This window comes from Caretta caretta, chromosome 8 (genome assembly GCF_965140235.1).
Source record: "Caretta caretta isolate rCarCar2 chromosome 8, rCarCar1.hap1, whole genome shotgun sequence".
Classification (NCBI taxonomy): Eukaryota; Metazoa; Chordata; order Testudines; family Cheloniidae; genus Caretta; species Caretta caretta.
The window spans coordinates 84,240,023-84,266,847 of NC_134213.1; the positions used below are offsets into that span (position 1 = coordinate 84,240,023).

The following is a 26,825-nucleotide window of genomic DNA, read 5'->3' on the forward strand; positions in this document are numbered from 1 at the left end:
CGCTGCAGCGGGGGGAGGGGAAGGAAGCGGAAGGAGCCGCCGCGCTGAGGGGGGGAGCAGGCGCTGTGTGGAGCCGCCGCTGCCCCCGCCGCTGCCTGGTGCGCGGCACGGAGAGAACGAGCAGGGGAAGCGGCTCCTCTGCCGGCGGGCTCCGTGCGCGCGAGATAGCGGGAGCCAGGTGAGGCCTCGACACAAGGGAAAGGGGGGACCCGGATGATGCCGAATTCGGCGCCCGCGAGGGGGGGCAGACGGAGGGGCAAATTCCCACGTGACCAGCGCGTGGGGGAGGAGGCTCGCGCGCCCCGTTCGAATCTCGGCAGCTCGGGTCCGGAGCAGCAGGGCAACTCTTGCGCGTGCGCTTCGGCTCCGCCTCCCCCTCCCGTCGCTTGCGTGTACATGTGCGTGTGCGCGCGCCGGGTGCCAGAGCGAGGCGTTTGCTGCGGGACCGGGACACGTGCGCGGCGCCAGCGCCATGTTGATTCCCAGCGCAGCTGTGGGGGAGGGGACAGTATGAGACAAGGAGGAGGGAAAGGGAGTGAGTTCTCGCGAGGCTGTGTGGTTCCCGTGGGAGCTGGCCGGCAGCAGGATGGCGGCGCGGCGCTGGGCTTGCTGGGTAATGGTAACTGGGGTCTGGGGGGCGGGGACCGTGGGACCAGCCTCCTCGCACCCTCCTTGCCTCGGGGCACACGGCGGGCGGGGTTGGGCACCCCAGGGACTCGGACCAGCGCACGCTGGGCCCGTGCGGTAACCGTTGCTGCTCCACAGGAGGCGCCGACCCGATCTCTTTTGCTGACCCCCTGTGGCTCTCCGGCAGTTTCTGTTCCCCCCTGCAGCGCCCCCTGCTGTCTGCCCTCAAGTGCCCCGCCTGTTATCGGCCCCTGCTGTCTGCCCCAAAGCGTCCCCTGCTGTCTGCCTGCCCCATAGCGCCCTCATATTTTCCCATGCAGCCCTGCCTCTTCCCAGCACCTCCCATTGTCCTCAGGCAAACCAGACTTCCTGCACTCTGACCATGCCCTATCCTGTAGCGCTTTGGGCCGCCCTCTGGGCAGCACCCGAAACACATCTCTTATAGCTACAAAGTGCCTAGCACACTGTGGTCACTACTGGAAATCAGAACAAATAATAATGCTGTTTCCCTGAGTAGACCTGGCTCCCAGCACTGCTTTATCTGTCCTTTCTGGTGATGACCCCACTTAGTCCTTTATTCCTGCTATTCTGTACCTTGCTCCTTGCATGTTTCTGCTGTGATGCCTCTGAGAGTGCCCTGTAGCACCCTCACCACTTCTGTTTTACAGGCATGCCAATATCATGGTTGGTTTCAGAGTAACAGCCGTGTTGGTCTGTATTCGCAAAAAGAAAAGGAGGACTTGTGGCACCTTGGAGACTAACCAATTTATTTGAGCATGAGCTTTCGTGAGCTACAGCTCACTTCATCGGATGTGATGAATATCATGGTTGTGATGGGTGAGGTAGAAAAGTCTAAATAGAATGGATAGTTATGACAGGTACTCCAGACATGACCTCCTAAGACTGTACTGCAGTGTGATGCAGCACCCGAAACACACTTTCTCTTATATTTGAACAGTTCCTTGCACACTGTGGCCACTATTGGAAATTAAAGAAAATAATAATATTCTGTAGTACCAAAGCATTCCACCTTTGCAGTACTCCCTGCTTTTCTAACCTTGGTCCCTCACAGGGTTTTGCATATGGTCCTACTGCTGCCCGGTAGCATCCCTGTTACATTTCACTTCTGGCTACTCAAGGTGCCCTGACAGTTCTCCTATGCTAAAATTGCAACATCCCTTGTTGTTACAGTTCTAGACTGCTACATAGCTCTGAAATTTCTACACATGTGACCCTCAATTCTTTAAGTCTGGACTTCTGGAGCATATTATCAGTTATTGAGAAATGTGGTATATTAATTTTATGATGGGACTACCCATTTGCTAAGATCTGTGTTGCTATTACCAGGTTCAGTGTACCTGGTAACTTAGTCCAAGTAAATGGACTCAGATTTCCAGAGGTGGAACTCTGGCGTATGATCTAGCTCCAATTAAATACTAAGTTGGCAAACCTTTGAGGACACGCTTTTTGTTTGTGTTTTTCTAGTTGTAATGTTAGATTAATCTTATTAACTATGATTCACTTTTTGAAGTTTTTGCTTGTGATGTGTTTTAAGACTTGTTATACAAGAATTGATGCCCAAAAATTAGTTTGTAGATTTGTAGCTTATGATTAAAAAGTTTTTCTTGAAAGTTACTATATGTTTAAGTTGAATACAGTAAAATTGGTATTCTGTTTTACATAAAAATATCTGGGCATTTTTAAGGTACTTTGTTTAAGGTTAATAGAAGCAGTAACTATTCAAAAAATTGATGACATAGCTTTAGGAGTGAAAAAATAGAGAGGAGTTTGCAGATTTTATAAAGTAGAAGAGTACATGGTAAGATGTTCAATATTTTCTCAAGGCACAGGATAGAGAACCTGGATATTGGGGTCTTCTTGGCTCTGCTGCAGATGTCCGGTGAAGTCTGGACCCTATTGAAGTAAATGGCAAAACTCTAGCTGATGTCAGTGAAGTCAGGATTCTACCCTGTCAGTATGACTTTGAGCAAGTTACTTAGAGTCTGATCGAACTCCAGTTGAAAGCTTTTCATTCATTTTGTTGCTCTCAAGACTGTATAAAATAAGTAGTTTTAAGAGGAAATGTCTTAGAGCCCAAGATTGGGCCCAAACTTGCAGCCTTGCACAATAAATTATTTATTTTCATTCTATTGAATGGTGCAACTATGTGTGGATAAGTAGTAGCAGACTGGACCTTAAATAGGAATATCTTTTTTAATATGATCCTCCAGGTATATTGCTATTTTAAGTTGATGTGGTAGTAATTTAATACAATACTGTAATTTTCACCATTCTGAGTTCTCGGTGTGATTAAAAACTAAAGTGATTATTCCTTTGTCTCTGTAATTATAAAATGTTTATTCCTTTAAGTAATTAACTATTTCAAATAGCATAATTATTAAGGAAAAAATTAAGCATAATCATATTTTCTCTGTGAATATATTTAACATTTGCAGAATCTGAAAAATTTACCAGACACTTACCTAGAACACCAAATGTACTGCAGAGTTAAGTAATAAAGAAGAGTTGGGTCTTTGTCAGCGAGGCCCAGGGGCGAGTCTCTAATGAGATTCCATTCCACTTTTTCTGCCACCCTACCTGATGAACAATGGGAAGGTGCTTTGATTTCTGCCAGGATTCCTACCTACTCTGCTCAGGGGTTCTGTTTTGTATGAGCTTCTGGCTAGAAAGAGTCTAATAAATTTGAAGCTTCACCATCCTGTTTTTTCCTGGAAGGATGAAGGAGCTTTCTCTCTTATTCCTCTCCCAGAATCTTCTGGCTGCTGAGTTGGGGGATTCTTCATTATTCTACCCATTCCCTAGAGCTGTCTGGCATCTGCAAGGATGGAAAGGCTCTGTTACTCTATCCTTCCACCAGCATTCTGTCGAGTAGATGGGAGAGGGCATCTTTCCCTTCTGTACTCTGCACAGTACTCAGTCGGCTGGGTTGAGGTCTCTGCTTCTTCCACAGCCTCCATTTTTGTGGCATTTAATTGGTTTACTTTTTGTTCAAATTTGGCAGGTTATCTTTACAATTATAAGGGCTATAATTTGTTTTAAAGACTTCTATTCTGTAGAAATTAATGCGGTAGCTCCCCTCATTTGGTAGGGAAAGCTCACTCATCTGGGATGAGTAGTTTTTTTTCAAGTTGGCAGCATTTGCTTTAGCACAAATCTTGCATTGTGCTTATGACAGCTTGCTTATAAATCAAGTTTTACAGGTAGTTTTATATAACTATAGCCTTAAAAACACTATAGACATGGCTTCTCTTTTCAAATGTTGCTTTCACAGTGGAGCAGACTTCATAAAAGAGAACTGTTAAGATCAGATTCACTAAAATATATCCCTAGCCTTCTGTAACATCCAGGCCCTTGTAGCCCAGGTATGCTAAGTCTTTTGCACTGCTATGTTTTTATTTGCATAAAAACATTTGTGTTCTATTTGAAAAACTTTTTTAAAATTAATTTTGAAATATCTGTATTAGAAGTAGGATTAAACTTGAAGTAACAGGTTTTCTTTCTACTGTATAATATACTTTCTAGACTAAAATGATGATTTTAAACAAATCAGTACAGTTAAGAACTCAATAATTCTTGCTTCTACACCATTTTTCTCCAAAATCACTCTTGTCTGTGTTTTGTGCAACCCTGTTCAAGCTGTTCTGGTACTGAAGTCAAACATGTTTTTTAAGGGTACCTCCAAGATTTTAATGGAGAGTGAAGGACAGCCTGTCATGTTTGTATGTGCTCCTAGATTGAGAAGAGGTTTGAAGTACAGCAAAACATAACTTATGTTGCATATTTTGGTATCTGTAATCAAAGTAAAGGTGAGGGCAAAACATGGCCTGTTGACAAAAGTATGCTTCAGTCTATGACTGTCTAATCATAATTAGTCTGTTAGGATTGTTTGCATTTGACCAGTGACAGTAGTTATCCTATTTTATATTCTTGCTTGCTTTGGCTTAACGCTGTGTCGTCATTTTGTTGTTTGTAACTGGTGGCAAATTAGTCATTAATCAGTAAAGAAAAAAATGGAAAATTACTTGATTTTTACATTGATTCAAATGCTGAGAACATAAATCCTTTAGTGCTTTTGTATTTGTTTCCTTTCCGTTGATATGAGGTTTCTTTTTATATCTTCAACCAAATCGTGGGCTATAACTGAAAGGAATTATAGATGTTTCTTAAATTAAAACTTTATTGCCTCAATAAAAACATGAATTTGATCTTAAAACTGATGGAACCTGATTTCTAAAAAATAGTGAAGGAAGCCTTTCCCCTTATATTAAAACAGAATTTGAATGATGTAGAAGAATTCATCTTTTCAGTTGTTCATTTTAAGAATGTTCCAATTTTGTCAGGAGTTGTCCAACTTTCATATTTTGTGCCATACTTTAATATGGATATTGCCTTCTCCTGTTCTCTGTGTCACAAGCCACCTTCCTTCCTATTTTCAATATTTTATAATATTCCTATGGCAGCTATAATTATTGCTTATACTGGAAAATAATATTGAGAAAGGTGTTTGTCCTTTTAGTTGTCCTTAATAAGGTAAAATGACAGGTTTGTATCATGTGACAAGTGGGTTCTCCCTCATTCATTAGCAAATATTTTACAGACCATGTCTGGTCCACTAGAATCTCTGTAGTAGAACAATATTAAGAAAATATTTTGAATGATAAAGAGATGATCCAATTTTGATGTATTAAGACAGAATCAAAATATTAACTTGAAGTGAGTGGCAATACTTTTTTGTAATAAAAATATATATTCTCATCAAAACTAACGAGTCAGTCTTCAGTATTTATGAATACAACAGGAAAATTAAAATTCAGACTAAATGAGAAGCAGCTGGGGGGGGGGGGGGGGGAAGGAAGGAGTTGTTTTTCAGATGCCTACATTTGGCATGTATATTCCAGAATGAATCTGTACTTATTTTTACTCTGCATTTGTAGGACTCATTATTTTTACCAATACTGAAAATCAGTTGCCTGCAGAATTTTACTGTTTTGTTTAATTTGCAGTACTCATGGCTGTTTGTTTTTGGTTTTGTTTTAGTTTATTTATGTTTGCAGTTTTTCATTGTACATAAAAAGCCAGAGTTAAAACAGCGGTCAGTTTAACTGACCAGAATTTTGGTATTTGATCATGTTGACAGCCGTCAGCATGCTGTCTAAATTGGCATAATTTAAATTAATTTATTTTCTGAACTCTGTTTTGCACCAGCGCAGATCTGTGGATAGCTCCTCTCTCTCTAGATTTCAGGCAGGAAAGAAACCAATGAGAAGCTCTCATTGTTCATCCCTCTTTGATCTGCAACTTTCCCCCTTTTAATCTGATCTTCTTGCCTTACCAGAGGAGTAGCAGAAAATATATCTCCTATAATTTGGCAGGTGTGTTTTTTTTTTTTTAAATGGTTTTATATTTTTCAGTATACTCATGGTTTACTGTTTTGGTTTTCTGAAAACACTAGTTTTTTACTTTGAGGAGTAAAAGAAAAGGTTTCAGGCTCATTGCTTCTTGTGGCTCTACTCAGGCCACAATAGTGGGATCATTCATTCCTACTTGTGGATGTGAAATTGAAAGGACTCCGGACTCCCTGGATTCAGAAGTTCATTATTATTTTGCAGCCCCCACAGCACCATCCAGTCTTAATTAGAAACACGGGAGCAGCAGTAACATAAACACAAAATCACCCACAGATTAACTTTCCTGTTTAAATGCATTGTTTGATCATTCACTTCTTTATTTAACATAGAAAATGCTATCCTGGGAGAATGGTGAAGTATCTGTTATTTTTATCTCATACATTAGTCAGAGTTGGTTTTTCTTTAATATATAGTAGGGCTTGATGAATGTAAGACCAACTCCAGTAATTCTTAAGTCAAATGATACCTCACAAGCCAGCCCTCTAAAAAAAGTCTGTTGGTTCTAGTGCATCTGTATCCAAATACTTGAATTTTTTGGGCTCCTGCCATTATTTATTGGACAGACATTCATTGATTATTCTGCTGTATGTTCCAGGTTGGTCTGATGCATGATATTGTTGTTGAGTGCAATCACTTTGCTCAGTACCATACAAAATATAAAACAATGTCTTCGCCTCAGGGAAATTGCAGTCTTCGGAGCAGCGTGCAGCATGCTGTTGGCATATAACACAATAATTATATGCAATGCAAGAATGGATTAGGAGACCAATAGAGTAGTGCTAATTTTAGGTGGGGGAAATGGTTTTGTTCTAAGTGGTATATTGACAGAATTTGTTGACATGGATTCAATATTTGTTAACCTTCTGGAAGAAGCAGATTTTCAGGGAGGATTTGAATGAATAAAGAGCAGGTGACTGGCACATTAAGATGCACATTTCATTCCATACATTGAAGGAGGTATGAAGATGAATAGGAAAAGAGAGGGTAACAAGAAAAACTTCATTAGTGATGTGAAAGGAGTGAGGGAGATGGAGTAAGAAATCAGAAAATGATGTGGGCAGGGGCCAAATTGTTTAGTCTTGAGGATGAAGTATGTGTAGGACTGATCCCCCTGAAGCCCATCGCTGCCACACGTTAATCTATTTGGAGGTTGTGGTGGAAGACTGAGAGGCACTTAGCTTTTGTTCTAAACTTTTTGTCATAATTAGGTAAATATGTTGCTATTTGAGATACTAACTTTTGCTGACTCCAATCCTTGAGGTGCTACTGGACAAAGATTCTGCAGTGATTGCAAACTTCTGTTAATGGTCTTCCAGAATTCTGCTTAATTTAAAAAGGAAGCTGTTGGAACTCTTAAATGTCAGAATATGCAACAGGAATACAGGAGTGGCATAAATTATTGGTATCCTTGAATTTTGCATTTTAGATACACCAAACTCAACTATTGAGTCTATAGATTTATTTCTTCAGTGGCTATTAAATCTAAATACTGTGCGAAAACAATAGTGAAAATGGTTATATTGTATGACACAGATGCAGTAAGTAGATTGTAGAGTACTTGTTGCCCACCTGTCAAGACTGTTTTTCAAAAAGATGTTCAGTAGAAAGAAAAACATAAAACAAGTGTAATCCAAGGTAGACGCATTCAGATCTCCAAAGCGAAGGTACTCTTAGGTGCACAGGATTTAAGAGTTGTTTTCTCAGTCAGGGGATATAAAATAAATCCGTGCCTGAGTTTGTTACAAACACATAAGGTACACACATCGGACAAAGTCCAAAGCAGTTTAAAAGGCTTTAAATTGACGATGGTCTTAATTTAAAAAATGTTGTTGAGTGGGAGACTCATTCTGGTTTTAGTAAAGCTAGTTTAAAGTTGACTGGTTGCGTGGTGGTCAGATGTTTAAATATGTGCTGAACTTTTTCATTTTAGTTTCTGTGTCTTTTGTCCATATAACTCCATATAAAGGGTACATCTACCTGCCCCTGGAAACATTGCAATGGTACTGTTAAGAGTTTATTGTATTAAACAGTCAGCAGTCTTTGCACATCTAGGGATAATTATGTTGTGACTATTGTATGGTCAGGAACAGCATAGGATATGGATGCAGTAATGTCTCTTGGTGCGAACATACTCTACTAGCTGAGGCTGGTCAGGTGGATTAATTAATTTCATTATTACTATGTTTTGCAAAAAAATTGATTTAGAGATTTTGAGAAGTTTGGTGATAGCATGTATGGTGGTCTTAAAAAACAAACCAAACCAAACCAACCACCTGTGGTTTGCTTTGGATAACAGTATGGATGAGGGTCTGAGGCCCCTGAAAACAAAAGTATTCATTACTAGTTTCATTTGTTCCTTTGCTCTTTGGAGTTGCTCTAAAAGGCTATTTTTCATATCATTTGAAAAAAGAAGGGCACTGTACTCAACATACTATGTTTTGTAAAATAGAGCAAAGCAAAGAAACAGTTAAAAAACCAGAATCATTTCTCACGGAGGAGTCAAATGCAGACTATGACTTTGTCTTGCCTCAGTTGAAATATGTTGATATGCTGGGGGCACCTTTCATCTAGGCTCACAATAATATAATGTGTGTTCAGATAGCCCATTTGAAAAAAAGGATCTTGTGTTGCTTCCCCCCGCCCCTTTTCCTGTGGAATGGGAGAAAAATGGAAATACGTTTAAGTACAAAATAGTGTTGTGAGATTGTGGGCAGAATTCTTTTCTGTGTAATTCCAAGTATTTATTTCAAAGTAATGAATGGAGTTATTTTAATAAAATATTTTAGTGTGCTTACAGAGGAACTCTACTCTGATATGACCAGCTGTTAATTTTCTTTTCTGCTATTAAGTCTGATAGATTCAATTTCTCTGCCTTAAATAATGTTTATAACAAAACAACTAAAGCACTGTGGTTTGCTTCCTGTTTTTCTAATATTATTGAATGTTGAAGATCTTTTTTATTATAAGCTGGTGCTTATTGACTCTCCTCAGTAGCTGAGGAAGAATCTTTGTCATGCTCTTGGGCAGAGGATTTCTGTACTTTGCGCTCCTATTCATTGTGCACTTTGCATTTTCTTTATAATAGGAATTTTCTATAAAAATAACAAGCCACTAGTGGAAAAACTCCGGTATTTTTCCATCAAGAAGCATGTGGGAGGTAAATAAGCTCAAACATATTCTTAAGTAACAAATTAAGAAATATACCTCAACGTTTACAAGATTTATTCTTTATTTATTTATTTTTAAATGTAAATATTAAAAATATTTAAAAAAATAAATTAAGGCTGAGAGTCCATATTCAAGATTTATGGTTAAAAAAGAAAAAGTTACAGGGATATTATAATTATCCCAATAACAAATATTACAAGTCCAAGAAGTTCAAGGTTAAACTTAAAGATCCAAACATGTTATGGTATGAAAGGAAGGATGTTCTGCTGCCTAGGATACTAACTGGGGCCATGGAAGACCCTGGTTCAGTTCTCTAATGTGCTACAGACTTCCCGTGTGTCCATACATAAATCACTTAATCTCTCAGTGCTTCAGTTTCCCATCTGTCAAATGGGGATTATAATACTTACTTATTTCACAGGTGTGTTGTAAACATAACTACATTAAATATTGTGATATGTTCAGATACTACCATGATAGGAGCTATATAAGTATCTAATAGTATGTCTACCCTGGAGTCAGAGATGTGATTGCCTCTTGGGTAGACATATCCGTGCTAGGTTAGCTTCAGTCTAGCTAGCGTGGCTAAAAAGAGCAGTGAAGGTACAGAGACATCGGCTTCAGCACAGGCTGTACAAGTGCTCCTGGGACCCTGGGTGTGTATTCGCTTTCCTACCCTGTGCTCACTCCAATGTGTCTTCAGTGCTATTTTGGAAATTTAGTTATATTTAAGCTAGAGTGGGTGTGCCTACACATGTTGAAAATCACAGCTCCAATTGTAACAGACATAAGATTTGCTAGATAGATATCCAAATATCTTAACTGTATATTTCCACAGCTTTAACTCTGCCCTGTAGTAATACTCAACAATAAGCATACATTTATGATTAATGTATTTTAGTGTTTGTGATCCCTGATTAGGCGAAAATGATTTATGAAGACTCATTTGATTTCCCCCACACACACACATTTTTCTGCATGGTGTCACTACAAGGCAAAATTAAGGTTGAGTCCGTTTCCATACCTTAACTCTTTGGGTTTCAGATTGCCAGACAGTTTGTTTACATTTGCACGGCTGCCTGCAGCTCCCAGTGGCTGTTGTTCACCATTCCCGGCCAATGGGAGCTGTGGGAAGTGGTGGCTAGCACGTCCCTGCGCTGCTTCCCGCAGCTCCTATTGTCTGGGAACGGCAAACCACTGCCACTGGGAGCTGCGGGTGGCCATGCAAATATATTCAAACTGTCTGGTGACCTGCCAGTGGAGTACCCTGACAGGCTGCATGTGGGCTGCAGGTTGCCCACCACTGATTTCCAGTCATGAGCCTTACAACATTGAAGTATAAGCTCAAAGCTGAGGAATGGCATGTAAATGAAATCTGTCAGGCTAATACTCGCTTTCCTTAATCCATGATGCCAGCTCTTCAGAGGAATTAAGAAAGAGGAAACCCTGAACTTGGCATAGAAATTTTAAACTTTTTCACTTACAATATTTGGAAAGGACTTGCACTTTAAAATGGGCAAACAAGGCTTCCTCAGATGCTGTTTCTTTTTTTTTATGCCTTGGGCTCAGTTGTAAGTGAACCAGAAAAGAAACATTAGCAACACTGGGCTCTCTAAGCTTTTTACTTGACAGTTTTACTCCATAAATGTTTGACTATAATTTTAGATGTGCATCCAAAATAACATCGTGTTCTTACGTAATAGAATATTTTTGTAGCAGTCATAGACTCATAAAATCAAATTAATCCAGAAGAGGTTACAGTGACTTTTTAATTTCTTTAGGAGTTATTCCCAAGTTTATAATGTAAAGGTTTTCAGTAGTAGTTGCTATGCCAACCTCATAAAATTGCTGAAACAAATAATGTCCGGACTAGAAAAAAATGAGCATCTTCCATAAGTAGTCCTGTACAACTAACGGATTCAAAAGAGAAAAGTCTTCACAAAATTTCTACTTCACAAAATAATAATAAATGTATTCATTCGTAAGAACTAAGTAAAAAGGGGGCAAACATCAGGTTTTTTTGCAGGTTTACAAAATACAACTTGGATCAAATATGGCTGACTTCCTTGTTATGAATTTTAAAGAGATATTGCCAAATTAAAAACCTTGAGCCTCTCAGGTGCTGAGTACAGAGCTCAGAGGGAGTGAGGGCTATAGTAGCTTTAAGTCTGAATTCCAGGCTGTTATAGCAGACAGAGTAGCCCCTCGGGTAGTTTAGATGTCCCACAGGGGCTGTCTGAATTATGGAAGTCTGTCCCCATCTGCCTACGTGCACCTGTGCTGCCCAGAATCTGTACAGTGCAATGTGCTTTGGCTCTGCCTCTGGCATCACCGCTGTGCCAGGATTTGTGAGGAGATGCTCAGAAGGCAGCCTGCAGTTGGACCCTTGCACCCACATGGAGATCTGCAGGCACAGATGTTTGCATATGTATTGTCAACTGCAGGATCAGAGTTTTAGGGGGACTACACTGTAGCACAGGGGTTCTCAAACTGGGGGTCGGGACCCCTCAGGGGGTTGTGAGGTCATTACGTGGGGGGTCGTGAGCTGTCAACCTCCAGCCCAAACCCCGCTTGCCTCCAGCATTTATAATGATGTTAAATATATTAAAAAGTGTGTTTAATTTATTAGGGGGGTCGCACTCAGAGGCTTGCGATGTGAAAGGGGTCACCAGTAAAAAAGTTTGAGACCCACTGTAGCACAATATAATTCACATAGTTAAAAATAAATCTTTAAACACACTGATCAGGAAAACTATGCTTCTGTTCCATCCTTAGTTTGGGCAGGACTTTATGCAGACAGTTTACTTATCTAGACAGTCAAACAAGACTGGTATTCTAGTGTGTTTTCACATTCTGGTTCTTGTGCACTAGTGAAATGGTACAGTGTATTGTTTCCAAAAACTTTAAGGGAATGTTGAAATAAATATTTCAACAGGTTTTTTTACTCCTGAAAATAAATGAATATGTTTTATAAAACTGTCTTTAGGCCCAAAATATTGGTTTTGTTTAAAGCTACCTGGTACGTATTTTGTATGTCAGGCATATCTCTCTCATCTTATGGCACACCCAACCCTTCTTGCCTGAGATCAGTAAGGGTGCTGGACTTGCATACTCTGTGTGGCAATGCATTGTACTGCAACAATATAGCTGGGCTGGCCAATAGCTTTCTTTTTAAACAAATATTTTTAAAATATAAAGGTACCTGATTCTCCTTCCATTTTGTTAAAATTATCATTTAGTGTATCCTTAGAGTAGCCAAGAGAAGAACAAACAAGATAAGCCTTGAAAAATAAAAAAAGTGGAAGTGCCTCTTGACGTATGAAAATCTGTTGCATACAATTTAGGAAAATCTGTTATTATATTAATCTTTTATAAGTAAAAGGAAAGAATGGTACTGAATGCCAGATTCTTGTCTCCTGTGATCAAGATTTAAGAAATATCAAAGGACCTGGAATTCTGGCTGTGAAGTTTGAGTTTTCCAACCTCATTATGTAAAATGTACATGAAAAATGTAAGTGCTTTAATCAGCGATTTGTTAAAACATGACCATTGTTGGCACTTGGTTATTTTATCATGACCAATGAAATGACAAAAAAATTATACCATAGCCAGTGAGTGCTGTAATAAGAGATTTATTATTATTTTATTGAGTTGGGCTTCTAAAAGGTTGGAGAAAGGAGAAGGTGAGTTGTCATTTAACTCATGAGTTCTGGTGTGTTCTTGCAGTTTCGGTAGGAGTGCTAATGTAGAACAAGCTCTAGCTCAGTGCTTCTCAAGCTATCTGATGTGGGGGACTGGCAGTTTTTTTTTTTTTTCCAATGCGTGCACAGACCGGCAGCCGATGGCTCGCGGACCAGCACCAGTCCACGGACTGCCACTTTGAGTAGCACTGTTGGTGTTTTGACAACTGTATCAATTAAACCTGGTATTGACGTGGTAGCTAAAACACTGGTACCTTGTGTATACTTCAACTTCCACCATTACGAACACTGTGGAAATTTGTTCAGGAAAAAACCCAGCCTAGGTGAGGCTATAGAAAGTAAGGCAGAAGATGGAGGTGTTCTGAAACAAAAAAAAGAAGAAGAAAATCATTAATATTCCACAATGTGAGTATATAGAAATGCCAAGTAATAAGGAAACAAAATACAAGTTATTAATAAACTGTCTGTGCTGCAAGTCTCTTCCCTTGCTGTCTCTTAGTTGTCTGGCATGGTTATGGGCCTTGGTGTTCTAACTTTTTTTTTTTTTTTTTTTGTAGTGCCACTGTGACAATATAAGTAGATAGGGCTTTTGGAAATATGTCAGAGTAAACTGAACCAGTAGAGCGAAATTATTATACCATTCATAAATGAGGAGACGGGTATGAAATTAATAACTCAATGGTTGAGATAATTAACTTTTTTACAAAATCTGACAAGAAAAATAAAGAAATTTGGACAATTAGAAATGAGGAAGAGTTTTAGCAAAAATAGCTAATTACAGCTAATTTAAGAACAGGTAAGGGAATACATGGAGAATCTAAGCATATATACGAATCAACAAGTACCTCTAATATGTTAGTGTGCTAAGCGGAAAGGTGGTAGGTGGGCAGTGTTGTAATAGATATCTTCTCAGTAAGGGTCATTGTAATATGATAGAATGCTTACATATAGCATAATGTCTAGGAACTTGGAGAACTTTGTTTAGAAAGTGCTTGATGAGCGAGGATAGTGTATATGGGGAAGGAAATGAATGATGACTGTTTCCGTGTCTTGGTGCTCCTTCTTTCTATACTTAAGCAGACAATGTTGAAGGAAATTTGATAGTGGACAGAGAGAGAGAGAGAACTCCGCTATTGAAAGATCATGCAGAGAGTAGGGTTTAGTGAAGACGCGGTCCAGTGAGTGGAAGAGTTCATCTAAACCAGGGATCGGCAACCTTTGACACGCGGCCCGTCAGGAAAATCCGCTGGCCGGCTGGGACAGTTTGTTCACCTGCAGCGTCCGCAGATTTGGCCGATTGCAGCTCCCACTGACTGCGGTTCGCCGTTCCAGGCCAACGGGGGCTGTGGAAAGCAGTGCAGGTAGGGGGATGTCCTGGGGGCGGCGCAGCTGCGGCCAGTGAGAGCTGCAATCGGCCGAACCTGCGGACACTACAGGTAAACAAACCGACCCGGCCTGCCAGCGGATTTCCCTGACAGGCCGCATGCCAAAGGTTGCCAATCCCTGATGTAAAATAAAAGTTTAAAAAAGGTGAGGGGGAGGAGTTTGGAGGCTAAGGGGTCAACACAGAAGTTGAAATTAGTGGTGATAAGGGTAAGAGAATGTACCGAAAAAGAGAGAGGGCCAGGAATCAAAATCAGGCAGGAGGATGAGGAAGTGTTAGGTTGGTGCTAGATGACAGCTATATAGAGAGAGTCTGGGAGTGTAGTTTGAAGGAGTGGTAAGAGGGAGTTAATTTTGGAAGATTTAAACACTAGGGTTAGCACCTTACAGGCACAAAACGGTAGTAAGGGGTAAATGAATTCCAAGGTCATTTCATAAATGTCTAAGTAAGACTCTCACGATAAAGTGATTGCAATAAAAATGCTCAAGAGTGGTCAGATTTGTAAGTTTGCCATGATGGATATTGTTTTAAAAAAAAATTTATTTATTTTTTGGTCCTATTGATGGTTATAATTTTATGGTCTGAGATGAGGGAATGAACTTGGATAATCACTCTGTTACTGAATCTGTCCTGATGAGGAGTTCTAAAAATTATTTGTTACCTGTGCAGTACTACTTTGTTTTAAGCCCCATAAGTATTGAAGTGACAGCTTATCTACTTCATATTGGCATGCTGAATGTCTTTGTGAACATTTGGCAAAAAGTTGCTACTTTGAGACTTTTTCAAAGCGATCATTTTTAAAGTGCAATTTGCAAAAATAGTAAAATTATATATACATCAGGTTTTCCACAAGCAGGCATATTTTTTACCTACTAGAAAAAAGGTTGTTCACATTTGAAACAAAACAGAAAACAGTCATTTTCATTTTGTTTTCTATAAAAGTATCTTTGAAAAAGACATATCTGTGAAACAGCATTAGAAGCAATTCTGTCACTCCCATTTCACTGTGATTCTTTATGGTCCTTTGAGTGCTGATGGATTTAAAAAATTATTGGCAGAATTGTCTTGATGGCTGTCATCAGTTTGTAAATTCTGCTGTTTTGCGTGACACCATAGTAATAAATTTGTCAGAAAGGATATTAAATAATTCCATTTAGGGAATGTGAGTGGAGGCCTTCTTTATGTCATAATCCATGATTTGAAAATAGATGGTCTTGTTGGTAATTTTTAGATTAAAGCATTGCTCAGAAGCTACAACTCTGTAGAATGCTAATTAAATGCCATCCTACAGGACGTGTTGATTATTAGTGCTATCTAGCATCTACACAGTATTTTTAAGTATTTAGAGTTTTACTGCACGCTTGCTTCTAAGTCCTTACTTGACTATGTATGGACTAAGAACTGTATACCACAGTTCAGACTTCCTAACCTTAGCCAGTACCTTTTTGGGGAAGAAGAACTGTTGAGTTCCTGTTACTCTTAAGTGCCAAGATTTACATGTGACCTAAATGTATTTGAAGGATTAAAAAGCTTAAAATGATGACTTTTTTAACTACTGGAAATGATACAAAAATATTGTCAAAGGAAAACAATGGAGCAAAAAAATCTGTTAAAACATTAGTAATTAATAGAGATAGTTGGAGAAATTTTGATTTTTTTCAGCAAAAATAGAAAACTGAATTACTTCAATTCTGAAATGCCATCACGATGATTATTGGAGTAGTAATTTACCCATTGTCCTCTATAGGCTAGGCTCCCTTGTTGGACTGCATCTCTGATGATGCACTACAGTCTCACCTCCTGATGAGAGTGCATGATGGCAGTCACATGTCTGAGGTGTGAATCATGGGAGTTGAAATCCTTCTGGGGTGATTCAGTGGAATTAAAAGTGCCCCTTCTGAAGAATATGGGTTTTGTAAGCTATTGGGAAAAGAGTGCCTTGACTCTGAGACAACATCAGATATACTGCTGGGCTATCTTCTACTTGTTGGAGACAGTCCATTTGTTGAAAGAGTATATCACCAAGACCATCTCACAAGCTAAGAAAATAGTCTTCTCATTGTCCTAGTGTGCAAGAAATTTTATAACTCCTGGACATTATGTTCTTCCCGATAGATCAGGTTGTCTAGGCATGCCGTCACTCCTGATCCCTTTCACTAGGCAACGTAAGGGCCAGAGAACAATATCCTAAAAGTCAAGATTCACCTGGAAGAGAGAGTGCAATCACAACTGCTCTGGTAGGAGCCTCATCAGCTCATCAGGCAGAGAATGCAGTATGGTGTAATCATCATAAATGCCATCAGAAAGGGTTGGGGCAAGAGTGACTTTTCACTGAATTCAAGGGACGTGCTAGACAAACATTTTTGAATTGGTATGCTCAAGCCAGTGGCACAATAATCTGCCATGTATATAATTAAAATATTAAGTTATTTGCTTAGGGGAAATTTCAGCTGGAACTTCGGCAGGCAGACAATTTCAGGGGAGTGGGTAGTGCAAAAATCCATCCAATGGGGAGGATACATTTACCTGTATGGGGGGGGAGAACTTATTGCTGGGAATTTGGGTGGTGGTGGAATTTGAGTTCTAATTTAAGAAAAATGAGGGCTTGTCTACACTGGCAACGTTAATGGCTTGTGTAGTCTTGGCACAGTGCTGGGAGAGGGCTCTCCCAGCACTCTGAAAAAAAAACACCTGCACAAGGGGCGTAGCTACCAGCGCTGGTGCACGGTCTATACTGCCATGTTACAGCGCTGAAACTTGCAGCACTCGGGTCTGTTTTTTCACACCCCTGAGTGGGAAAGTTGCAGCGCTGTAAAGTGCCAGTGTAGACAAGCCCTGAGTTTTTGTTATTTTTAAGTGAGCTAGCTGATCCTGGGGATGATAGGTCAGTGAGTCTTACTTCAGTACCAGGCAAATTAGATGTAAAAATCTAATTTTTTAAAATTATAGTTATAAAACACTTAGAAATATTTTCTTCACAATGTAAAATTAGCCTGTGGAACTTATTTCCAAAAGGTATTATTGAAGCATGAGCTTTGTAGGATTACAAACTTTTGGACACTTGTATGAGTAACATTCACAGTTACACCAGTTAGGATAAAACTTAGTAAAATCAACCCTTGTGCCAGTCACTAACTTCCAGGAATTAGAAAGAAACTTCTCTATAGGCAGGCTATAGCATATTTGTCTAAATGAGTGTGGGGGGGTATTATTTTTTTCTTATTGATATAAACACTTTTCTTTGAAATAAATTATATTGGTCACTTTTTGAGACACCATCTTGAAAATGATGGACCAGTCATCTGATCTGGTCGGATCATTCCTATATCACAACAGATATTAACAAATCAGAATATTGTTTGTAATAGTATAAGCATGGTACTTAATACAGTTTTGTAAAGAGTAAAGACATACATCCAAAATCACAATGGCATTTACTTCACTTTTCTAGTACAAGATGCTCTTCTTGAGGGTCTGGGAATTGTAATGTAGGTTTGGTGTATGAGGAGCCAGTGTGTTAATTCTAGTCAGTCCAATTCAAATACGTGGTCTTGAACATTAAAAGAATTAGGACTAAAAAATATGCAACAGTGCATATAGGTTTGCTGGCCTGCAGCCACTATTCTGAAGATAAATCACTGCTGTCAGTCTGGTAACTGATTATGAAGTAGCTATCAGTGTGTCTTTCTAACAGTGATTCCCATGCTGCCACTTTCTTCCACAATCATGTATTCTCTCTCTCTCTGTATATACACACACACACACACACACACACACACAAAACTGGCTTATCAGAGGGCATTTAAGAGTGGAGGAAGGCACCATCACCTTACTTTTCAGACACTAATTAATTAATATAAGGGTTGATAAGTACTTGATAACTTTTGAACATTCCAATCCACCCGGTGTAACCAAGGAATTAATAAATCTGATAATACTTCTTAAATAGCTTTTAAAGTTTAATATCTTTCTCATACTATAATGATAAAACTGTTAGGAAATAACAATGTTTCTAGATGTCTTTACTGATTTAAAATAATATTCTAGCTATGTTTAAGAGTTTATTTTTCATCATTTGCTATTTTCTTTAATGAATACATATTGACTTATGGTTACTGTAATGAAGTTATTTTAATTTTTTAAATTAAACTTTAATAACTCTATAATTTAAATAAATGTATTTGAAACACATTTCTGTAATTGTGTACAAATTGTGTTGGATAAGAGCAAAGCTGTTTAGCAGATGGGGTTATGTTTCACATTGACAGTATGTCAGTTTAGACGGCAGACATAAGGCTGTGATGATATGATAAAATGGGGAGGAGGAGGCAAATATATAGTATGATAGTAGATAGGAGTAAAGGTCTGATTTGTGAGGTAGGACATGAAAATCATTTGTTTAGTCCAGTGGTTTTAAAACTTTTTTTCTGGGGACGCAGTTGAAGAAAATTGTTGATGCCCGCAACCCAATGGAGCTGGGGATGAGGGGCAGAGGGTTGGGGTGAGGGCTGCGAGGTGGGGCTGGGAATGAGGGGTTCAGGGTACAGCAGGGGGCATAGCTCTGGGCTGGGGGTGCAGGCTCTGGGGTGGGGCTGGGGATGAGGGGTTTGGGGTGCAGGAGGGGTCTGGTTTGGGGGGGGGGCTGATGGCTCTGGGCTGGGGGTGCAGGCTCTGGGGTGCCTCCCCCCAGCTCCCATTAGCCGGGGAGCTAGGGCTCAGGGCAGGGGCAGCATGTGGAGCCCCATGGCCCCCCTGCCTAGAAGCCGGACCTGCTGCTGGCCACTTCCGGGGCACAGTGCTTTGTCAGAACAGGTAGGCACTAGCCTGCCTTAGCTGGGCAGCACTGGCAATGGGACTTTTAACATCCTGGTCAGTGGTGCTGACCAGAGCTGCTAGGGTCCCTGGGTGCTGAGCCCGGCAACCTAGTGCCTTACATGCCGCGACCCAGTACTGGGTCACGACCTGAACTTTGAAAAACACTGGTTTAGTCTGCATCTTGTTATCTTGACAGATTATCATGTATTAATGTATCAGACAACTCTTACTTTTGATGTGCATAAAGAGTTAGTTTTACCAAAATACATGTTTTAGGTTGAAGTTACCTTTTTAATTTTCCTGCTGAATTCACTGTATTAGGAGTCTTTTTATTGACTTCAGTGGTTATTGGATATGGTCCTGTGAGCCTTATCCTGAGTTTTGCCACTAACTTTAATTGGAGAAGGACGGTATCAATATTCAGATGTGACTTTATTTTGCCACCATCAACATAGGGACTAAATATCTAAAACTGAGAACTAGTCCTTTGAATTTCTTCATTTCCTAAAGCTTAGTATATCACTTACTGAATTTAAAATTGTCCTGATGTTGGAAGTTAAATGTTTGTTACACAGGATACCAAGATCCATAATTGCTAAAGAACATGTGGGTTCCTATATCAAAGGTCATGTATTAATGATGTGTTGAGATTTAGAGCAGCGTTGGAATCTGTTATGGAATTATAGGGTATGCCAATATTCAGCTGTAGAAAAAATATTATGAATGCAAAGGAAAGAGAATAGCTAGTAGGAAAGGTCAAAATTTATATAAAATCTTTAGTCTTCCAAGCCGATATTTAGAAGTTTTATAAATATTTGAATTGGAATGGAAAGTGTTGGACAACCTTAATATTGGTGGTTCTAGTGTTCTATCTAGAATATAATTCTCTCCCTCTCTCCCAATCCTACTGAATTAGATTTGCGGACTTCTAGTATGAGAGAAAATAGAAAGATTTATTTGTTCTTATTTGAAAATTTCCTTTCTCTGAGCAAATAAGTTCCACAGAACTGGCCCATCCTTGGCAGATTGTTTTCTGTTACAAGCAGGGACCCGTTTTGGGGCTTTTGATTCCATTAACAAATGTTGATGTTCCTGTTAAGTTGGGCAGTACATAATTGTAATAGCTATCTTTCTTGACACGAGTTCTGTAATGGTTCATTGACCAGGCAGTTAACTTTGACAACAAAGCGTTATCTTAAATCCAACACAATTTGTGTAGGTCTTCAGGGACTGAGCCACAACTTTTCTTGCTAGTGACTGAGAGGTCTGGTTCTGCTTCCAAAACTTCAGATGGGCTGAAGATCCCCTGTAATTTAAAAATAATTTTAAAAATTGAAAAAATACTATGTGATCATGTAGCTGAAGACAATACCTATGCACAAGGGGCTAAATTAAGGATGCACAGGCATCCTAATTTCCGGTGTTTCCTAACTTTTGAGTGTCTTAGTTTACAATCTTGATTTTCTTTTAACATGTTTTTTGGGGGAGCAGGGGAGGGCAGTGTGTGTGTGTGAGAAACTTGTCTCTGTCCCAGTCCTGTCTTTTCTCTAACCCATGGCTCCTCATCCCAGTCCTAATAACCTGATCCAGTCAGCCTCAGCTTCACCCATTGCCTCAACTCCTTGTCCTCAGTACCTTTGCCACCCCGTCCCAGGTCTCCCTTTCTTCCCTCATCCAATATGTCTCTCCCTTGCCCCCTGGACTCCAGTCTTTTCCCCAACCCTCATGGGCACCTAGTGCCAGTTTCCTCCATCACTTTTCCTTGTCCCAGTCTCTCTGGACAGCCACTCCCAGTTCTCCCTCTGCACCCTGGTTCGTTGTCAGATCTGGGTCTCCACTCCCTCCAACGCTTGTCCCTTCCACTGGCTCCCAATCTCCTTGTAAACACAGTCCCAATCTTCTCTGCTTCCCTAGCTCTTTGTTCAGATTTAGTGTTCTGCCCTTCCCATCCTCATTTCTTTCCCCCCACAGCCACTGGTTCTCAATCTCCTTGTCCAACCCTGCCTCATCAGTACCCAGTCTCCTTGCCTAATCTGTCCCCTGCCTGAGCCCCTAGTCCCCTTCCCAATAAATCCCAGTTCTCCCTCCCTCAACTTCCAGTCACGTCGCCCCCTTCCAGTCACAGTCTCACCAGGTTCCTTGCCCCCATCTCCTCCTCACCCCCATTCCAGCTCCTGTCCCCATAGCATTCAAGTCAAGCAACTTCCTCCTCCTTGTTTCTTGGGTGCTGACGGGAGGGTCATTGAGGGGACAGGAGAGACAGGCTCCCTGCTCTCAGTTCTGGTGAAACTTTCCAAAAATTTTCAACCTGAGGCAGATACCTGACAAGGAAAATTTCAGCCTAAATGGTTAAAGTTTGGCAAAATTATAAGCAATTTAAAACAATTAGGACTTGTCTACATGGGGAAATTTACTGGAACAGGTATACCCGTATAATTATATTGGCATAGCTATGTCTGTATAACTCATTATGTGGACACTTCTGGTATAACAGTGCATTTTTCAGTTTAGCTTATGCTGCTTTGAATGTGGTATAAGATCAATCAGAAAATGGCACTCTTATTCCTGAATAAAAGTGCCATGCATGGAGTTATACTGGCATAGCTATGCCAGGTAATTACACTGGTATAGCTCTGCCAGTAAATTTCCCCATGTAGAAATCCATTAGAATTGAATGTGTCAGGCGACCTGAATAATAGATGGCGCAACCAACCTCACTGATGACCTGCTACTGAATTCAGACATGGAGGTGGGGTAAATATGAAAGGGTTAGAGTTTGGAAGAGGGTGTATAAGAGCAGTCTGAGGTAGACCTAAAAGTGGAGAGAGTCTTGGGAGTTATGGAATGGGATGCAGGGAAAAGAGTGGAGAGGCAGTGTCATTTATATATGTTAAACATAAATTTGTAATATTTTAAAATAAACTTGGTAAAGTCTGCAAAAGTAAACCTAATATTGATATTCCTTGTATCTAGCAGTGTCGGACTTCCTTCATGCAGACTTTATATACCAACCAAATTCATTCAGACTTTATATACCAACCAGATCTGCACTTTTGGTGTTTGTTTATAAATAACTCAACTTGGGTAACTCAAAAACAAAACAAAAAGCTTTCATCAGAGTTATGGGTTAAATGTGTTTCGGTGAGTACCAATAATAAATTATTAGACTGTAATAAAATTCTGTTCCCTATTTAAGCAGTCCTTTTCCAGTAATCACCAAATTAGTTATTGACTTTCTGTTTTTTGCAGTTTTTAGGGAGCAGTGCAAGTGTAGGGTGGGTGACGTAAGTCAGGTGATTTGAGAGTGCAAAGTGAAGTAATTGTAGGTAGTGGAGAAGAGGCTGGATCATTTAATTATTTGTTATTAGAATGCTTGAGTTTAACAGATATATAATTCTTAAGAATATCATACTGTTTCATTGTTTTAGCTGTACTCACACCATACACGACTCAATCTCAAGTTTGCACTTCCACTCCTTGGCGTTCATACCCTACCCCTGCAACCATTAGGGCTGTTAGACTGGGCAAAGATCTCCACATATTCTTATCATTCTAGAAACCCCTTTCCCAGAACTCCCTACCTACTTGTGTAGCAGTCTTCAGGATAGCTTTAGGGCTGCTGCACCACTGCTATCTCAGGCTGGTGCATCATCTCTGTAGGTGTGCTGGTCTTGGGGTCCAATCTCTCTATGTCCCTTGGCTGGAACAGGATCTCTCTCTCCTCCTGCCTCACTCCAGGTGCCTGGGGCACTCTCAGTTCCATTAGCATACTATATACCTCTCCCTCATTTGACTTTCTGTACTGGGGACTGTTTCTGTTCATTCACAGGGCCATATGTTTCTGAGGGTCATCACTCACTTCCCCAAGATCCCAGTCTTCAAAAGGACACACCTTTACGTATCCCACAATTTCAGGGACCAACCATGTGCCCACATTCTCCACCACATGTAGGGATGTGTGCCTGTTTCTGTTAATGCTAGGCCCAAAGTTTGTTCAAACGATAAAACATTTCCACATAAGTTGCATGTATAAACCCAGTCTCTGCCCCTTATTTAGGGTTTTCTGCAGGGGCCCCTTGTATCTCTCTTCACTGCTCCAGGGTCAGCCACAGGAGTCCTCCCTCACTCCCACAGCTGCACTTCATTTGAGCTCTCTCAGCCCTTTATAGATAACACCTGACCTTTTCCCAGCTGGATCTGATCATTGAACAAGACTGGATGGGGAGGGGGCTTAAAGGGACAGACAGTCCTGTTACAGTGCTATCTAATAAGTAATAATGTAGCATTGTGGCTAGAAACCTGAGTTAATCTTACTTACAAAATTCTTCTTATATTAAAAGATGACTAGTCTGTTTAGCTACTAAGAAATATGTCAATATTTCAGGGACCTTGTACTTTAACAGCAATTTGTCACACAGATCCAAAATATTTTACCCATCTCATTATAAAACAAATTCACTTAACTTTCATAACCATTTTTTCAATATGTAGTCATAAGGGGGTTGTATTCTAATCAAAAAAGTTCTTTATTTTAGTCCATCTTTTGCTTCATGATATTGCAGTCTAATCAGCATCACATTCTTGGTAATACACTGAAAATCAAATGGAAAAACTAGGTATGTTGTAAAGGGAAAAAACACTTTGTGTTGTAATAAGTATATTTAAAACTTATGAGCATTATAAATACATTGCTACAAAAATATTTGTACATTTTTCTTCATTGAATTTGCTGTTTAGTGAAAAAAATCCTTTTTCATAAGCCCTAGTACAAAAATAGATTTTCAATTGTGAGCCTATTTAATGAATATCAGAAAGATGGTTTCTCTTCACTAAGAGTGTTCTTTCATTAGTTTCAGCTCTCTTCCTTCCCCTGTTGCATGCTTTATTTTCATAACTTTCATTTTTTCTCTTTGGTGTGTTTTATTGCAAAGCATATCTCAGAGCTGTTAGTTTTGTTTCACACTTGATTTATTATGAACAAATGTTGGACACTATCAAGATACAGCTATTGAGTTGCAAATAATATGTGATTGTGTTTTATCCATAAAATAACTGCTTGTAAGAAACTCTCTCAAAAGTCTGTTGACTTCCTGATTTAGTTTTGTTAAAGAGTTTTGCAAAGTTCTTAGTCAGCGTTTCTGTTACCAGACTGAAGTAGTGAGGATTGTAGCAATTGCCTCCTGCTATGTTGTTCCTTCTATACCTGTAAGGGACAACGACACCAGTAGTCTGGTCTAGGGTCACAGCTGGGCTGGGGTCACCAAGACAAGGACCGTCATGAGGTGGTAGTCAGCGTGCAGGGATCAGAGTAGTTGCTAGAGCCGGGATCAGTAGACAAGAGCCAAGGTCGGAGTGAGGCAAGGATCAGAAAACAGAGATCAGAGGTACTTACCAGCCAGAGTCAGGAGGCAAGAGCCAGAGTCAGGCTGGAGTAGGAAGCCAGAGATCAGAGAGAGTTACAAGTCTGGAAGCAGGAGGCAGGCTGGGGTCGAAGACATGAGATCAGCAAGCAAGGTGAGTTCTAGAGTCACAGCAAGCCAGCAGTCTACATATTTGCCCAGACAACTTCCTAGGCCACCCACAAGGGTTAAATAGTGAGCATGGGTCAATTGGAAAGCCACAGGATGCTGTTATTCCAGACCGTTTGGGTGGTACTTTCTGAGGCACCTAATCTCCACAGTTCTCCTTGTTTGTGATTCTGTGTGGCCAATGGTAATGGTGGAAGGCAGTTGTCCCAGGCTCCACAGATCCAGATTTTAGTCCTGTGGATCCTTACAAAGCCTTCTTTTGTGTATCATAAATTAGCAAAATATGTTTTGGGCTTTTGCTGAGCAGATATTCAGCATATTGATTTGGAAATAATGGAAAACCAGTTAACTTGAACCAGGTACAAGATACACTACTCTAGTAAGTAATCCTGTGCCTGTTTAAAATGTGAGTAAAGGCACAGCAGATTATCGTACTATATTTTTTTTTTCATGTTTCAGCATTTGGTGTAATATTGACAAATCTGCCAGCTAGCCTTTAATAATCCACAGTAACGGTTTAATACGACTATTAAGGATTGCTGTACTGCACATATCTATTCCCTGCTTGTCACTCCTATGAAATAACCATTATTTTTCTAAACAATGCATTTAAATAACTCTATATCCTATTAACAGTAATTCACCAAAGACAGAAACATCAACAAAACACAGAAACAACAGGAAAAAAAAATACCTTGTTTTGAGATTGGACGTTCATCTGGTTATCTCACTGGTATATTTTACCCTGTGCCCTGTGTACAGAGCACTTTACCAGAATGGCTGCATGATGTTTGTTTGTTCCAAGATGCCATATAAATCTCTCTCTCTGCCTCATATATCCACCCAGATTGTCTTTTCCTTTCAGCCTATAGTTTACCTACCAAACATTTAAAGCATTTTGCAGGAAAGAGGATTGCAGAGGATTAGGGGCGTGAGTAGTGTGAGGTTAGAAAGGGCCTCAGGGAGCAAAGAGAAAGTTGTAGAAGAAGCTACTTCCGTTTAGGGTTGCCAGGCATCCAGTTTTTGACCAGAATGCTTGGTCGAAAAGAGACCCTGGTGGCTCCAGTCAGGACTGCTGACCAGGCTGCTAAAAGTCCCGTTAGCCGTGCAGCAGGGCTAAGGTAGGCTCAGTTATTTTCCAGCTCTAATTATGTGTATGTTGAGAAAAAACTGGGTCTATAAACGATGGAATGTGTTTAATGAAAATATTAGTGATTGATTATGATATGTGCAAATGTTCGTGAAATAAAGATTTAGGTCAGCATTTTCAGAACTGGATGCCTAAAGTTGCCCTTAAATTCATATTTAAAGACCTACATAATTGGGCAGACCTCCCACAGTTCCCACCAAAGTCAGTGGGTTCCTGAATGTGGATGTAGAGGCCTATCTTTGGGCGCCTAATTTTGAAAAGTGTGGCCTTCCTAAATAAAATACAAGTTATTTATAAAATAAATAAGAAAATCTTTCAAGATGGTTTTAGGGAAACATGACACTGTTTCAATATCTCTTTCACTGAGTTGTGCTATTGCCATTTTAATTTGGGACTGCCACTTTAGTGATGCTTTGTGGCACGCACTTCAGTTGATGTTGCAAACATTAAATGAGTATTGGAAGTCAGAAAGTGTCAAAGTAGCATGGTAAATTGTAGTAAGCTCTTTTTTTCTTTAATGAATTTCAGCCATTTAGTTCTATTGCCAAAGACGACAGAGTCTTAATGTTAGACTTGGAAAGAATGAGCATCTCCTGCACCTGTGTTACAGTATGTGAGAACTGCTGCTCAGGTTACAAGCATATGTGACATAGATAATTTACCTTTTTGCACATATTTGCATAAGTCTGTTTCTGTACCACATGCGTCTACAAAAATGGCCGCTTCTTCTTTGGATATTGCCTGTGTGACTCTCCGCTCTGACTGATGTTTGTGCCCTCAAAACTTTCAAAATAGTTACATCGTGCACAAAACCCCTCAGGTTATTTAAGGATGCACAGCCCAACTGCCGCTTGGTTCATTCTGCACTCCTGGGGAAATTCTGCTCCAAAAAATTAAAAATTCTGTAATAAAAATTAAAAATTCTGCACACAATATTTTCAAATTCTGCATATTTTGTCAAAATAACACAGTATAATCATACCACTTTAAATTATTTTTCATCATTTATTTCAAAATACCTGT

The 26,825-nt window shown here is 39.9% G+C and overlaps 1 protein-coding gene across 6 annotated transcripts in view; it reads left to right on the top strand.

The window, feature by feature from the left end:
* Nucleotides 1-34: 34 nt before the first annotated feature.
* Nucleotides 35-26,825, top strand: part of ZZZ3 (zinc finger ZZ-type containing 3) — a 101,064-nt gene continuing 74,273 nt past the window's right edge. For 4 of the 6 annotated variants that reach the window (XM_048859813.2, XM_048859817.2, XM_048859820.2 and 1 more), the window contains exon 1: nt 36-178. The gene's annotated coding sequence lies outside the window, so the exon portion shown is untranslated. Of the gene's footprint in view, nt 179-458; nt 614-26,825 lie in introns of those variants that run through there. The other 2 variants (XM_048859819.2, XM_048859814.2) reach the window with 2 other exon arrangements.